Source organism: Stenella coeruleoalba (genome assembly GCF_951394435.1).
Source record: "Stenella coeruleoalba genome assembly, chromosome: 3".
NCBI classification, from domain to species: Eukaryota; Metazoa; Chordata; class Mammalia; order Artiodactyla; family Delphinidae; genus Stenella; species Stenella coeruleoalba.
This window is the reverse complement of record NC_137148.1, coordinates 51,418,722-51,431,659: the sequence shown is the minus strand read 5'-3', so window position 1 is coordinate 51,431,659 and position 12,938 is coordinate 51,418,722. Positions and strand designations below refer to the sequence as shown.

The 12,938-nt window shown below is 39.1% G+C and overlaps 1 protein-coding gene and 1 long non-coding RNA gene across 5 annotated transcripts in view; one reads left to right on the top strand and one right to left on the bottom strand.

The window, feature by feature from the left end:
- LOC307184685 overlaps window positions 1–9,479 on the top strand; it is an 86,150-nt gene extending 76,671 nt beyond the window's left edge. For both annotated transcript variants that reach the window (XR_013827792.1, XR_013827793.1), the window contains exons 3-6: window positions 879–954; window positions 1,628–1,814; window positions 3,349–3,504; window positions 8,826–9,479. This is a non-coding gene — a long non-coding RNA (uncharacterized lncRNA). The remainder of the gene's footprint in view (window positions 1–878; window positions 955–1,627; window positions 1,815–3,348; window positions 3,505–8,825) is intronic.
- Window positions 1–12,938, bottom strand: part of CWC27 (CWC27 spliceosome associated cyclophilin) — a 230,147-nt gene that overhangs the window by 4,879 nt on the left and 212,330 nt on the right. The gene's annotated exons all lie outside the window — the stretch shown is intronic.

Here is a 12,938-nt window from a genome sequence, read left to right as displayed (position 1 = left end):
ACTCCCGACATTAAACCAGCCCTATCTGGTTTTGTTTTGTTTTCAGTAGTTAAATGGGTCAAGTAGGGAATGTGTTCAGAAAATTCCTGTTCAAATGGTGTTATGAATCCCTTTTCTGGGGAATTGCTGAGTTTAAAAAATTTTTTGTACAAAAAGAAACTGAGCTTTTGGCACGGCTCCATGGACTAACCTCCTCCTCCTACTGTTGATTACAGCAAATCTAACCACCCTGCTTTCCTACTTTATCAAATGCTTACTGGTCTTAAGGTCTCAACATGTGCTTGAATCCTAAGTGGTTGTAAGCTGGCTATGCTTAGCAGCAGAGAAATATGTAAGTGATTAGCTCTGCCTCCCATTAGGAGGTGCCGGGAACAAATAGGGAGGTCCCAAAACCAGATTCTAGGGCAGGTGAATGAATTTGGAAAGAGGAAAGATCAGTTTTTGTATATAAACAAAACTACTAAGGCTTTCCCCACTAAATATTTAAGCAGTTTTAAAAATAGGCGCACCCAACACTTTATCACAGCAGATGGGGATAAACCGCCTGAAGGGTTAACACTCCCCACATGTCAGTTGTAACTTGCAGATGAAACCCACATATTACAGTGATTTCTGTTTCCCTATATGAGCAGGGATTGGGCAATAGGTACTAGCAGAGATTCCCCTACCCTTTCTTCCTGCAGTACCACAAATGTGGAGGGAAGTTTACTTTTGTTAAAAATTCCCATGGATATACTTAGATTTTGAAGAATCCTAAAACGATTTTGTGAGGGAAATGAAATGTTACAATATTAATGATACTACAATTGCAAAGAGTTTGGTAGGGTTGACTGTTCACCAGGTTGACAAGTTTTATCTTACCACCTCTTCCTTCCCAGAAAAGCTCATTAGAATGCAATGAGTATGAGTGACATTATGATGTGGATGAACTAGAGTCTACTCTTATTTACTGAGGTAAAGCACATCTGCATTTCTATACTTTATTATTAATAAAAATTATTTGCATCAGATTTCATAACATGCAATATCACACATGAGAACTGCTGACTTTTTATATTTCCATGGACTTAACCTTGGAAACAACCTCATTTAGAAAGTGCAGCATAGGATTATTGCTTATTTAGATGGAGTACTCAGAGTCTGATTTTCTTGTGCTTTCAATTTTCTACACTGTTTGAGTATTAGCGTCTGAGAATAAAACAAGCCCCAACTCCTAGCAAAAGGATAATTATTCTCCAGCCATGGTAGCAAGTGACCACTATAACCAGACTGAATCAATCAAACAGGATTTAATCAATTACTGGTGACTTGCCTAGGCCAAAATGATCAGTGGTAACTCACTTCAGTAAATACACCTCTGAAAGCCAAATAATCAGTGACAGCCTCATGCTTTTGAAAGTTGGCCAATCAGTGGCAGACCCAGGCCAGTGACATGCTTCTGAAAGCCAGCCAATCACCAGCAGTCTCTCCTGAATAATGGTGCTTCTGAGGCTGATATTAACCCCTAAACAATCCCTGACCCCAAAACTCTATGTAAGGCTTGCAACCTGCTTTGCTCAGAGAGACTGTGTCTAAAAGCAAGCTCTTTCTTATTAAAGTAATAAATTGAGCTTTTTTTTTTTTTCAGGTATTGAGAGGTGGTCTTTTTCTTTGATACTCCTTACAATCTATGCAGCATTCCCTAGAGTGAGCTCTTCAGAAATTGTAAGTGTATTACCACTGATGAGGACTAAGTTTAGAAGTGTGGCGGGACTGTCCTGTTAAAGGTCCTTATCACACGTCATGGGGAGCCCAGACTCCTACACTGTATTTCGGTAAGTGTGCAGCGGCTTTCCAAATGATTTGTGCTGATGCCTAACCCCAAACCAGAAAATAGCTGGAATCTTATTCCCTTCAAAACAATTTTATTCAATACTCCTATGCTGATATAAAAATACAAAACCCACTATATTAGTTAATGTATTAATACTTTTCCATATACACATTCTTCTATTTTAAAAATTATCCCTTTCTCTGCCCCAAAAGACAGATGGGTCTTTTGTTATAATCATTTCTAGTAGGGACTGTCCATGTTTCAAAAATGACTTTACCAGAATTTGTCAAATAAAACCATAAAAAGGCAACTTCCTCCTTTCTATGCCATGAGAGGATCTTACAACTACTAGATCTAGTTGGCTTTGGTATAAGAAATGAAATCTAGACATGGGAACAACAGCACAAAGTCCACAAAAAGAAACAGATTTTCCTACAAATCTGAAAGAACAGAAAGCTGTAAAGTAGCTGTCTTTTTCAACTGTTTGTTTCATACACCACTGCACTAAACAAGTCCAACATTTTGATTAATAACAAACCTAAACCCAGAGGAAAGAAGGGGCTATCAGCTTACAAATTACTTCAGCTTTAATATCATAATGCTTAGCATGGCTGGTTACTCAGCATAATATTTAATCTTTAATTGAAACAAAAACATAATCAAAATGCTTCACCCATTTATCTTTCAACATGCTTCGGTCACTTCATTTTAAAAAGCAAAACAAAACAGTTATTATGATTTTCAGCATAATAAACTCCTGACCTGTGTGACTCCATAAATCACAGACTGCATGAATTGAAAGCATGCCCACATTTTACAGCCTCCTGTGAGAATACACATGCAGACTTATTATACAGACTTAATTCAAGTACATAAAGTCTGGTAGTTTACAGTCTTGTATGTACCAATAACTCAATACTATCCACTCTGTGACTGGTCATAGAATTGGCCCAACAAGAGCAGTGAAGCTTTTGGAATCACACACTGATCATTTACATATGAACATTTTAGAACTTGTTCATTTGAAGGCAAAGACAAAAGTTTAGTTCTGATTAATAACAATTTTTCATAAGATCAGATTCTCAAGTAAGAACATTGACTTTAGTGGTTATAGAAATATGGAGGCTTACCATTTTCATAGAGGCTGTGTATGACCAGGCCACTCAAGATGGCAGTTCTCTTGCTCTCTATACATCCCCTGCTCAACAAGTCCCTACTTCACCTACTCACATGACTGATCTTCCCTCTTAATCACAGAGCCTTAACGCTAACTGCCTACGTGTTTGCCCCGTCCCAGGTGGTTATCGTTCTAATGCTTAGACCAGAACCACTCCACCAAGCTAGGTTATCAAAGGGAAACATCTGCCCCACTGACGATTGTTAACCTGAGGGGCTGAGAGGGACATGCTCCTCTGCTGGTTTCCCTGGTAACTGATGAGCCAACCTGACATCAATTCCCCCTATAAATGGTAACCTCCTTCTCCCCTGCAGTAGCTAAGATTGCTGCTGCATCCTGCCTGCTGTCTGCCTTATAGGTGGGGTGTCGCTCCAGGACATTTTGCTTCTGACTTGCAAGATTCCCTATCCAGTACACCTTGGATGTCTCTTTCGCTGTTTCCAGGCTCTTTCTTTGGTCTCACGGTTGGGCAACTACAAGGCTTGCAGACCTGAGGGGTACAGCCCCAAAACAAGTAAGTTTATTCTTTTTCTTTTCTTGTATGAGACTGTGTGGAATTATAAACAAAAGTAAACAAGAGAGTCTTCGAAAAGGACCTGGACCTTGACTAATTTGACATCCATTTTTAAAAACTCTCATTCAATTGTAAGGTAGATTAAGATATGACAGCAGTTAATATTAATTGGGAAAGCAAGAGAGGTATAATTCTCAGACATACAGTAAGTGAAATATAGAATTCCAATATTAATAAGTCATTTCAGACTGAAATGCATTTAAATTATTTATGCTTGTGTAATATAAACAGCTATCTTTTTCATCAGAAATTCTATAAGACACTCCCCTTTCCAAGTCTCCCTAATATAGGAACTTACCACTCTACCCTTAGATTGCTGTAGGTGTCTTAACTATTTTATGTCTGTACTATTTCTCCTTCCTCTAACCTCCAAAGGTTCTGAAATAATCTTTCTTATATATCTCCTTTTAGCATCCCTTTGACCAGAAACTATCGGCTATTGTAATCCACTGAAATAGCTGAGCCCGACCCTTAAAACCCTCAAATGACTGGATCTTCCTATCTCACCAACTTAATTTTGTTTCTTTCATCAACCCTCACCATTTTATAATTGCCTGTTCACTTAGTTGTGAACATCAGTTATTTGAGACAGTTTGAGTCTTGTTCACAGTTGAGTTCTCAGTCCTCAGAATGGTGATTGGTGCTGGGAATCAAAGCCTTTAAACCCTCTGTATTGGCTAGGACCTCTGGCTAGAACTAGCTGGTTTGCTAACCTAACAGTTAACCTTCTTTTGTGGGCAGGGACTGTCTTTTATTTCTGTGATAAACTTTTATTTATTTATTTATTTTGTGGTACGCGGGCCTCTCACTGCTGTGGCGTCTCCCGTTGTGGAGCACAGGCTCCGGACGCGCAGGCTCAGCGGCCGTGGCTCACGGGCCTAGCCGCTCCGCGGCATGTGGGATCTTCCCAGACCGGGGCACGAACCCGTGTCCCCTGCATCGGCAGGCGGACTCTCAACCACTGCGCCACCAGGGAAGCCCCCTATGATAAACTTTTAAAATGTCTAACAGGTTCTGCAGAAAGTCTGGAGCTCTTCACAGGTCTACCTTTTCACGACCTCTCATAGCTCAGCACACACTGATTGCTGCTTTTCCACTGCTCTCAGATCAGTGATGGCTAGTTTTTATTCCCTGTAGACTGTGGTGGGCGCATGCCTTATGTTCTTTCCCATTTCCTATGGTACCTAATGTAGAACTAGATAGGATTTCTTTTAAGGCAATATTTCTCAAAGTCTAATCCCAGAGCCCAGCAACAAACGCAGGCTGCACATTACAATCACTTGGGTAGTTTTTAAAACTATCAACACCGGGCCTCCACCTCTAGAGGTACTGATTTAATTGTCTCAGGATGGGGCTCTAGCATCAGTAATCTAAAGTTTTTTTTCCTGGTGATCTAAAAATACAGCCAAAGTTAGGACCACAGCATTAAAGTTTAAGAGTCTTTAGGCTTTCAGCTTGAGTTCATTAGCCATTTGTTCTGGCCCCTTCAGAGATGAAGGACAGCTGGTTCCTAATGACAAACTACTCACATACTTCAAGAAGCTTAAGTGGCTTCTGAGCCTATTTTAACTGAGTAATCTCAAGTGTATTATCCATTTCTTAAATATAGTCTGAGTAAAAGGCAAGGAGCTACACTGAATTATTCATTCAACAAATATTGGAGCCTTTTTATGTGTGAGACCCAGTGTCAGACAACAGGGAAATAAAACCAAATAGGACCCAGGCCCTGCTCTCCTAAAGTGAACAGTCTGTTAGGGGAGATGAACACACAGGCACCAGAACAAATGTACATTTTGGAACTGCCTGCAAAATGTGAGGGCACAATAAGAAGAGCATCCTCTGACACAGCAGTCTATGAAGAGCCTTCACATGTCTGGTACTGTCTTCACAATAACTATGTGGGGTAGGTGGGAAGTATGTTATTCACCTCCGTTTCCCAGGCAACCTGAGAGATTCATGGTCAAGAAACTTGTAGCTGGTAAGTAGTTGACCAGGTACTTGACTGCATGTCTTCAGAGGTAACAAACTTTCATCTTGTGAAGATGTATTTAACTTCAGGAATAAATCAAAAGTTAATTCAGTGCTAAGTCTAGTGAATAGGATAAAAAAAATCAGATCGGGCAGTGCTTATTTTGGAATACAGCATTTTGAAAAGGCAACTATAAAGAGACAAGAATGATAATCTGTGTGGCTCCCAGGCTGGCCTATAATGCAATTAGAAAAGAAGTTCCAAAAATGTCTTGAGCCATGTGGGAGCCTCTTTGGGAAAAGACACCTCTCTACTAGGTGAACACTTGCTTTAAAAAAAAGGCAATTTGGGGCTTCCCTGGTGGCACAGTGGTTGAGAGTCCGCCTGCTGATGCCGCCTGCTGATGCAGGGGACACGGGTTCGTGCCCCGATCCGGGAAGATCCCACATGCCGCGGAGTGGCTGGGCCCGTAAGCCAGGGCCACTGAGCCTGCGCATCCGGAGCCTGTGCTCCGCAACGGGAGAGGCCACAACAGTGAGAGGCCTGCGTACTGCAAAAAGAAACAAACCAAACAAAAAGGCAATTAATTTTCACTGTAAATTTTTATCCCTTTATTGCGTTTAATCATTGCTCTCTGGAATTAGTCCCAATTTCTCCCTATACATCCTAAAATGAGGATGCTAGGTAGGGACACACCGTTCAGCTGGAGGTCCAAGAGGAGCAGAGCCAAAGAGCCTGACACTCTAAGGGTGGATGTCTGGCAGTCTCTTCGCAGGCATCAAATTACTAAGGACTGCCTTTATGATTGATGATGATATCCAGGTATTTTCTGTTACATATATATTTTTCAAAAATTCAGATTTAGCCATGAAAACTGTCCTGTTTTGAATCCTTCAGTGGTTCCCTATTGTCTAAACAGTGAAACCCAAATTTCTTACGTAGCCTCTATGACTTGGCTTTTGTTCCTCTCTCTAAGCTCCTATGTCATCTTCACATCGTATGCTCTAGACATCCTGAATTACTTGCAGTTTCCTGTATAGAACGTGCTCTCTCCTGCCTCCTTGCTGCCTCTGTATGGTGATATACTTCTCTCCCTGCTTCAGTTGAGGTGTCATCCCCTCTGGAAACCAGTCCCTGAATCCTCTCCTGGCCTGTCCTCTTTTTCCAGGAGGGTTAAGGTCCTCTTCTGTACATGTCTTAGTTTAGCCTCCCTCACTAGACTGCAGATGGCTCTGTTTTATTGGCCTTTGTAACACCAGTCACCAAGCCTTGACAAGAAGACTGCCCTCAATAAATGCTGAATGAACACATGTTTCTGGGTAGCCAGTAATCTCTACAAACCTGGTTTTGTTTACCTTTCTCCTTGAGTATCAATAGATAATTCCAAATTATTTAGCAATTTCAGTTGACCCTTGAACAACATGGATTTGAAATGGGCAGGTCCACTTACATGCGGAGTTTTTCAGCAGTAAACACTATAACACTATATGATCTGTGGTTGGTTGATTGTGCAGATGTGGAACTGTTTCTATGGAGGAACCAGGTACCTGGAGGGCCAACTATAAATTATAAGCGGAGTTTCAACTGCACGAAGTGTGGGTGCCTTAAACCTCCACGTTGTTCAGGTGTCAACTGGATGTTTATAAGCCTTTCAGATAATTAACTCTTCTTTCAGACTCTACAATACTAGAGAAAAGGCTAATAGTCTAAGACCTAAAATAACATATTTCCACCACCATTAAGTTTACGCTATAAAACTCCAACAGATCTTTCTCAAATGAGCCAGTTAAACTGCCTAATGATTGGTATTTGTCTTCTGTACGCAGCCTTAGAGGTATAAGGTAGGGAAAAAAATACATATATTGTCCTCAGACAGCCTTCCTCTACTTGGGTTGAAAGGCCCTGCCTTTCTTTGTGAAACTTTGTCACCTACATAATTTGTCTTTAGTATAGTGTGTTGACAGCTTCTCATTTCTCTGTTCGGTTAGAATTCTTAAGAAACCCAACTAAATAATCCCTGATTATTACTTAAGTTATCGTTCTTAAGGGACTATGGATAGAAACTTAAATGATCTAGTTTATAAGTTTTCTTTTTTTTTTTTTCCTTTTGGTGGGAGAGGGCTTGAAAGGAGGCTTGTATTTGAAAAGCAAAAACGGGCTTTTTTTAAAAGAAATTTCAGTGAGACAAAATAATTTTTAACCCACATTTGATCCTTTGAAAAAACCACACCCTGCTCTGTATCAGAGATGGGCCACAGCATACTTCTGTCCATGTCACTTCTCTGGAATGCCCTACGACCTCCTTCCCACTGGTTTATGTCCCCTGAGCTTCCAAGGCCCAATTTAACTGCCATTTCCAACTAAAAATCTGACTGCCTTGGGCCTCAGGACCTACTTCTGCCTTTGAATTTCTCTAACACCTTTTATGGAAGCTTTTGCGGATTGAAGTCAGAAGACCTGGGTTTGAGTTAAAATGCAGTCATTCGGTGTTTCTGTAGGAAAGTCACATTGCTCTTCAGGTCTCTGTTTCCTTATCTGTGAAGAGGGTATGGTAGTAAGCACCATATTTACATAGTTAGAACGAGGTTCAAACATCATGCCTCCAATTGTGGTCCAAATACTTACCATTTTAACTTATTTTGTATTTTGTGTGTATGGGTGTTAATATAAAGTGATCTTGTATATATTTATCATTTTTATACTATTCTATTAAACTTCATACCCTTTTTCAAAGTGTTTTCACGTACATTATCATACAAAACTTATTTGATCTCACTTAACTGTAGGTTTATATGTGTATTTATAATATGTCCTGTCTACACTACGCCATAAGCCATTGAAAGGGCAGAAGCTATTTATTGATTGAAAGAATTATAGAAATCTTATTTTTACAACTTTCATAGCATGATTAACATACATTCACTGTCTTTGTATGTTTTTTCTTTGTGCAAAGTAAAGCAATCCTTAGAGGCAAAAAGAAAAAACAAAATTACCTGTAACTCCATAGCTTATCAATAACTACTGTAAACATACAGGCACATCACTTCCTACACTTTGTTCTATGCATGTCTAAATATGTATATACACTTATAGTAAGTCCCCTACATATGAACCTTCAAGTTGCAAACTTTCAAAGATGCGAACGTGCATTCGCCTGTCCAGTCATGTAAGTTAGTTCACGTGTGTGGCGTACATTATCACGTGTGTGCATCCTCTACAAGTGGTTGTGCTCCTGTGTACTTTACTGTACAGTACTGTATAGAGTATAGTAGTATGGTATCTTTATTTCAAGCCCAGGATGTCTGGAAGCAAGTGTAAAAGCAGCTGTGATGTAGCTCGTACTGCTAAGAAGCACCAAGCAATAACGATGGAAACAAAAGTGAAAATAATTGAGAAAGTGGAGAGAGGCAAAAAGATGGAAGACGTCGCTCGTTCTTATAATGAGGAGCTTACTAAAGAAGGCCTGATGGAATTGGAGGCCCAGAGAGAGGACTAAGAGAGATAAGAGGAAGAAGTAACTGAAGAACCAAAGAGATTCATGACAGGAAATGGCAAGGGGATTTTCTTTATTTGAGGAGGCACTGTTAGTTTTTTGAGGCACAGGACCCGAACGTAGAACAGTACACAAAGGTTGCAGCAGCCGTTCAAAATGCAATCCAGTGCTACCATGTCATCTATGATGAGGAAAAACACAACTACTACCCAGACATCACTGGATCATTTTTTCAAGAGGGTAGATAGAATTGAATCCAGCAAGGAACCAGACCCTGTGCCATCAACGTCAGGCCTGAGTGAGATTGCAGCTTGCCCTCATCTCCTATTGCTGACAATCCTTCAGCTCTACCATCTGCCACCTCCTCTCCCTCTTCCAGTCAGTAACTCTTCTTGCCTCTTCACTTGATGTCAGCCCCTGTATGCCAGCTGTTGTACTGTACTACTGTACTTTTCAAGGTACTGTACTGTAAGATTAAAAATGTTGTCTTTATTTTTTGTGTTTTTTAATGTATTATCTGTGCAAAAAGTATTATAAACCTATTATAGTACAGTACTATATAGCCGATTGTATTAGTTGGGTACCTAGGCTAACTTTGTATTCATTGCCTAATATTTGGTCCTACAGATAATTTAAAATCCACCTTATATTAGGATTCTTAGTCTTGTTCGAATTTCTACCTTTACAAACATTACTGCAAATAATATCTATGTGAAAAATATTTGGATTTTCTTATTTGTAGTAAATGTTTCGGGGGGGGGGGGCTGGTTCAACATTCTTTCTTTCAGTAGATTGGCCTTTTCCTTTCAGAAATGACCCTTCCCTACTGTCAGCCCATGTGGTTGGGACTCCCTTGTCCTTGTCTGAGGAAGGGAACACATGGGATAGGCCTGTGCAGACTAGCCAGTGATTAGATCAGGGAATGGGCATTTGAATCCGGCAAGGTCAAACAGAACTGGCTCAGGACTTTTTCTGGAACTATGGGGTTGGCCATAATGGAAACATAAGCCCAGAGCTTCTGGAGGCCACCTCCTGGGTGGGAAGCCTGCCTATGGAATGAGAGGAAAATGGAGCCAGATGACAGAGATTCTTGACATTGGCTGAACTCTGACACAGCTATGCCCTAGCTCCAGTTCTTAAGCTTCCCATGCTGATAAACCCCCATTTTTAGTTGAAGATATTTCTGTCATTTGGAATTATCTTTACTAACGCTTAGGATAAATTCCTATAAGTAGAATTCTTAGGTCAAAGATTTGTACACTTTTAAGGCACTTGATATCTATGATCTAACTTCCCTTCAAAAAGGATATACCAATTCATTCATCAACAGAGTGCCTTATTTTGTTTTGATTAATAAACTGATTTTTGTTTTCATTCCCCATCCCCCCCGTAATGTTTTTGGCTATTTGTATTTCTCTTGCAACATGTATATTTGTGTCCTTTGCCCATTAAAAAAAAAAAAAGGGCATACTCATCTTCTCTTTATGGATTTGTGAGAATATATTAAGAATATAAATCCTTATTTATCACATAAACTACAAATAGACTTTGTAGTTTGTCATTTGTTTTTTGAGTTTCACCTCCTATCTTCCTTCTATCTATCCCTCCTTTTCCCTTCCTTCTTTGCTTCCATACAGAACTTTACAGTTTTTTATACAGTGCTAGTGAGTAGTGTCTTCCTTTAAGTCTGTCTTTAGAGTTATACTTAAGAAGTCTTTCCTCACATTAAGACCATGTAAATATCCACCTATATTTTCTTCTAGCACTTTTACAGTTCTTTTTCCACTTGTTAATCTTTTATCAATTTAGAATTTTCTTTTAGTATTTGGGTAAGATAAAATTGTAATTTCTTTTCCCCAAATAGTTACTTAGTTGTCCCAATTTCATTTCTTGAATAATCTACCCTGTACTGTTGCCCACTGCTTCAATTAACATAGTTTTGGCATCTTACTGAGAAAGATCATTACCTTCTTACTCTTAGAAAAAAACATTTCTCAAAATTTATTTTACTTTTATTTTTAGAAGAGGTTTACATTTACAGAAACGCTGACCAGATAGTACAGTTCCCTTATACCCCTAAACCAATTTTCCCTATTACTATCTTACATTAATATGGTACATTTCTTACACTTAATGAACTAACACTGATATCTTATTAAGTAAAGTTTATTTAGATTTCCCTAGTATTGTGGACTAAATTACATTCCCCCCAAATTCATATGTTGAAGCCCTAACTCCCAATATGACTGTATATGGAGATAGGGCCTTTAAAGGAGGTAATTAAAATTAAATAAGGTCATATGGGTAGGGCCTTAATCCAAGAGAACTGATGTCCTTAAAAGTAGAGGAAGAGACACTAGGAGCACATACACACACAGAAAGGGCCATGTGAGGAAACGGTAAGAAGGCAGCTGTTTTGTTGATTTCAACAGAAATCAACCCTGCTGGCATTTAGAGCTTGGACTTCCAGAACTGTGAGAAAATATATTTGTTGTTTAAGCCACCCAGTCTGTGGTATTTTGTTATGGCAGCCCTAGGAAACTAATATGCTTAACTTTTAACTGACATCCTTTTTTCTGTTCTAGGATCCCATTCAGGATACCACATTAGATTTAGTTGTGATGTCTCCTTAAGCAATTCTTGGCTGTGGCAATTTCTTAGAATTTCCTTGTTTTTGATCACTTTGACAGTATTTTTAAAAATTGAATTATAGTTGATTTACAATGTTGTATTACTTTCAGGTGTATAGCAAAGTGATTCAGTTATACATATATTCATCTATTCTTTTTCAGATGTTTTTTCCCATATAGGTTATTACAAAATATTGAGTATAGTTCCCTGTGCTATACAGTAGGTCCTTGTTGGTTACATATTTTATATATAGTATATATATGTTAATCCCAAACTCCTAATTTATCCCCCCCACCTTTTCCCCTTTGGTAACCATAAGTTTGTGTTCTATGTCTGTGGGTCTATTTCTGTTTTGTAAATAAGTTCATTTGTATCATTGGCAAAAGAATTCCACATATAAGTGATATGATATGGTATGTCTCGTTTGCTGTCTTGCTTACTTCACTTAGTATGATAATCTCCAGGTCCCTTCATGTTGCTGCAAATGGCTTTATTTCATTCTTTTTTATGGCTGAGTAATAGTCCATTGTGTATATATACCACATCTTCTTCTTTATCCATTCTTCTGTCAATGGACATTTAGGTTGCTTCCATGTCTTGGCTATTGTAAATAGTGCTGCAGTGAACATTGGGGTGCATGCATCTTTTCGAATTACAGTTTTCTCTGGATCTCTGCCTAGGAGTGAGATTGCAGGATCATATGTAGCTCTATTTTTAGTTTTTTAAGGAACCTCCATACTGTTCTCCATACTGGCTGTACCGATTTACATTCCCACCAACAGTGTAGGAGGGTTCCTTTTTCTCCACATCCTCTCCAGCATTTGTTATTTTAATGATGGCCATTCTAACTAGTGTGAGGTGGTACCTCACTGTAGTTCTGATTTGCATTTCTGTAATAATTAGTGATGTTGAGCATCTTTTCATGTGCCTTTTGGCCACCTGTATGTCTTGTTTGGCAAAATGTCTATTTAGATCTTTTCTCTATTTTGTGATTGGGTTGTTTGACATTAGATATATGAGCTGTTTATATATTTCGGAAATTAAGCCCTTGTGGGTCACATCGTTTGCAAATATTTTCTCCCATTCCATAGGCTGTGTTTTCGTTTTGTTTTTTTTCTTTCTTTTTTGAATTTTATTTACTTTTTTATACAGCAAGTTCTTCTTAGTCATCAGTTTTATCCACATCAGTGTATACATGTCAATCCCAATCTCCCAATTCATCACACCACCACCCCGACCCCCCCGCCGCTTCCCCCCACCTTGGTGTCCGTACATTTGTTC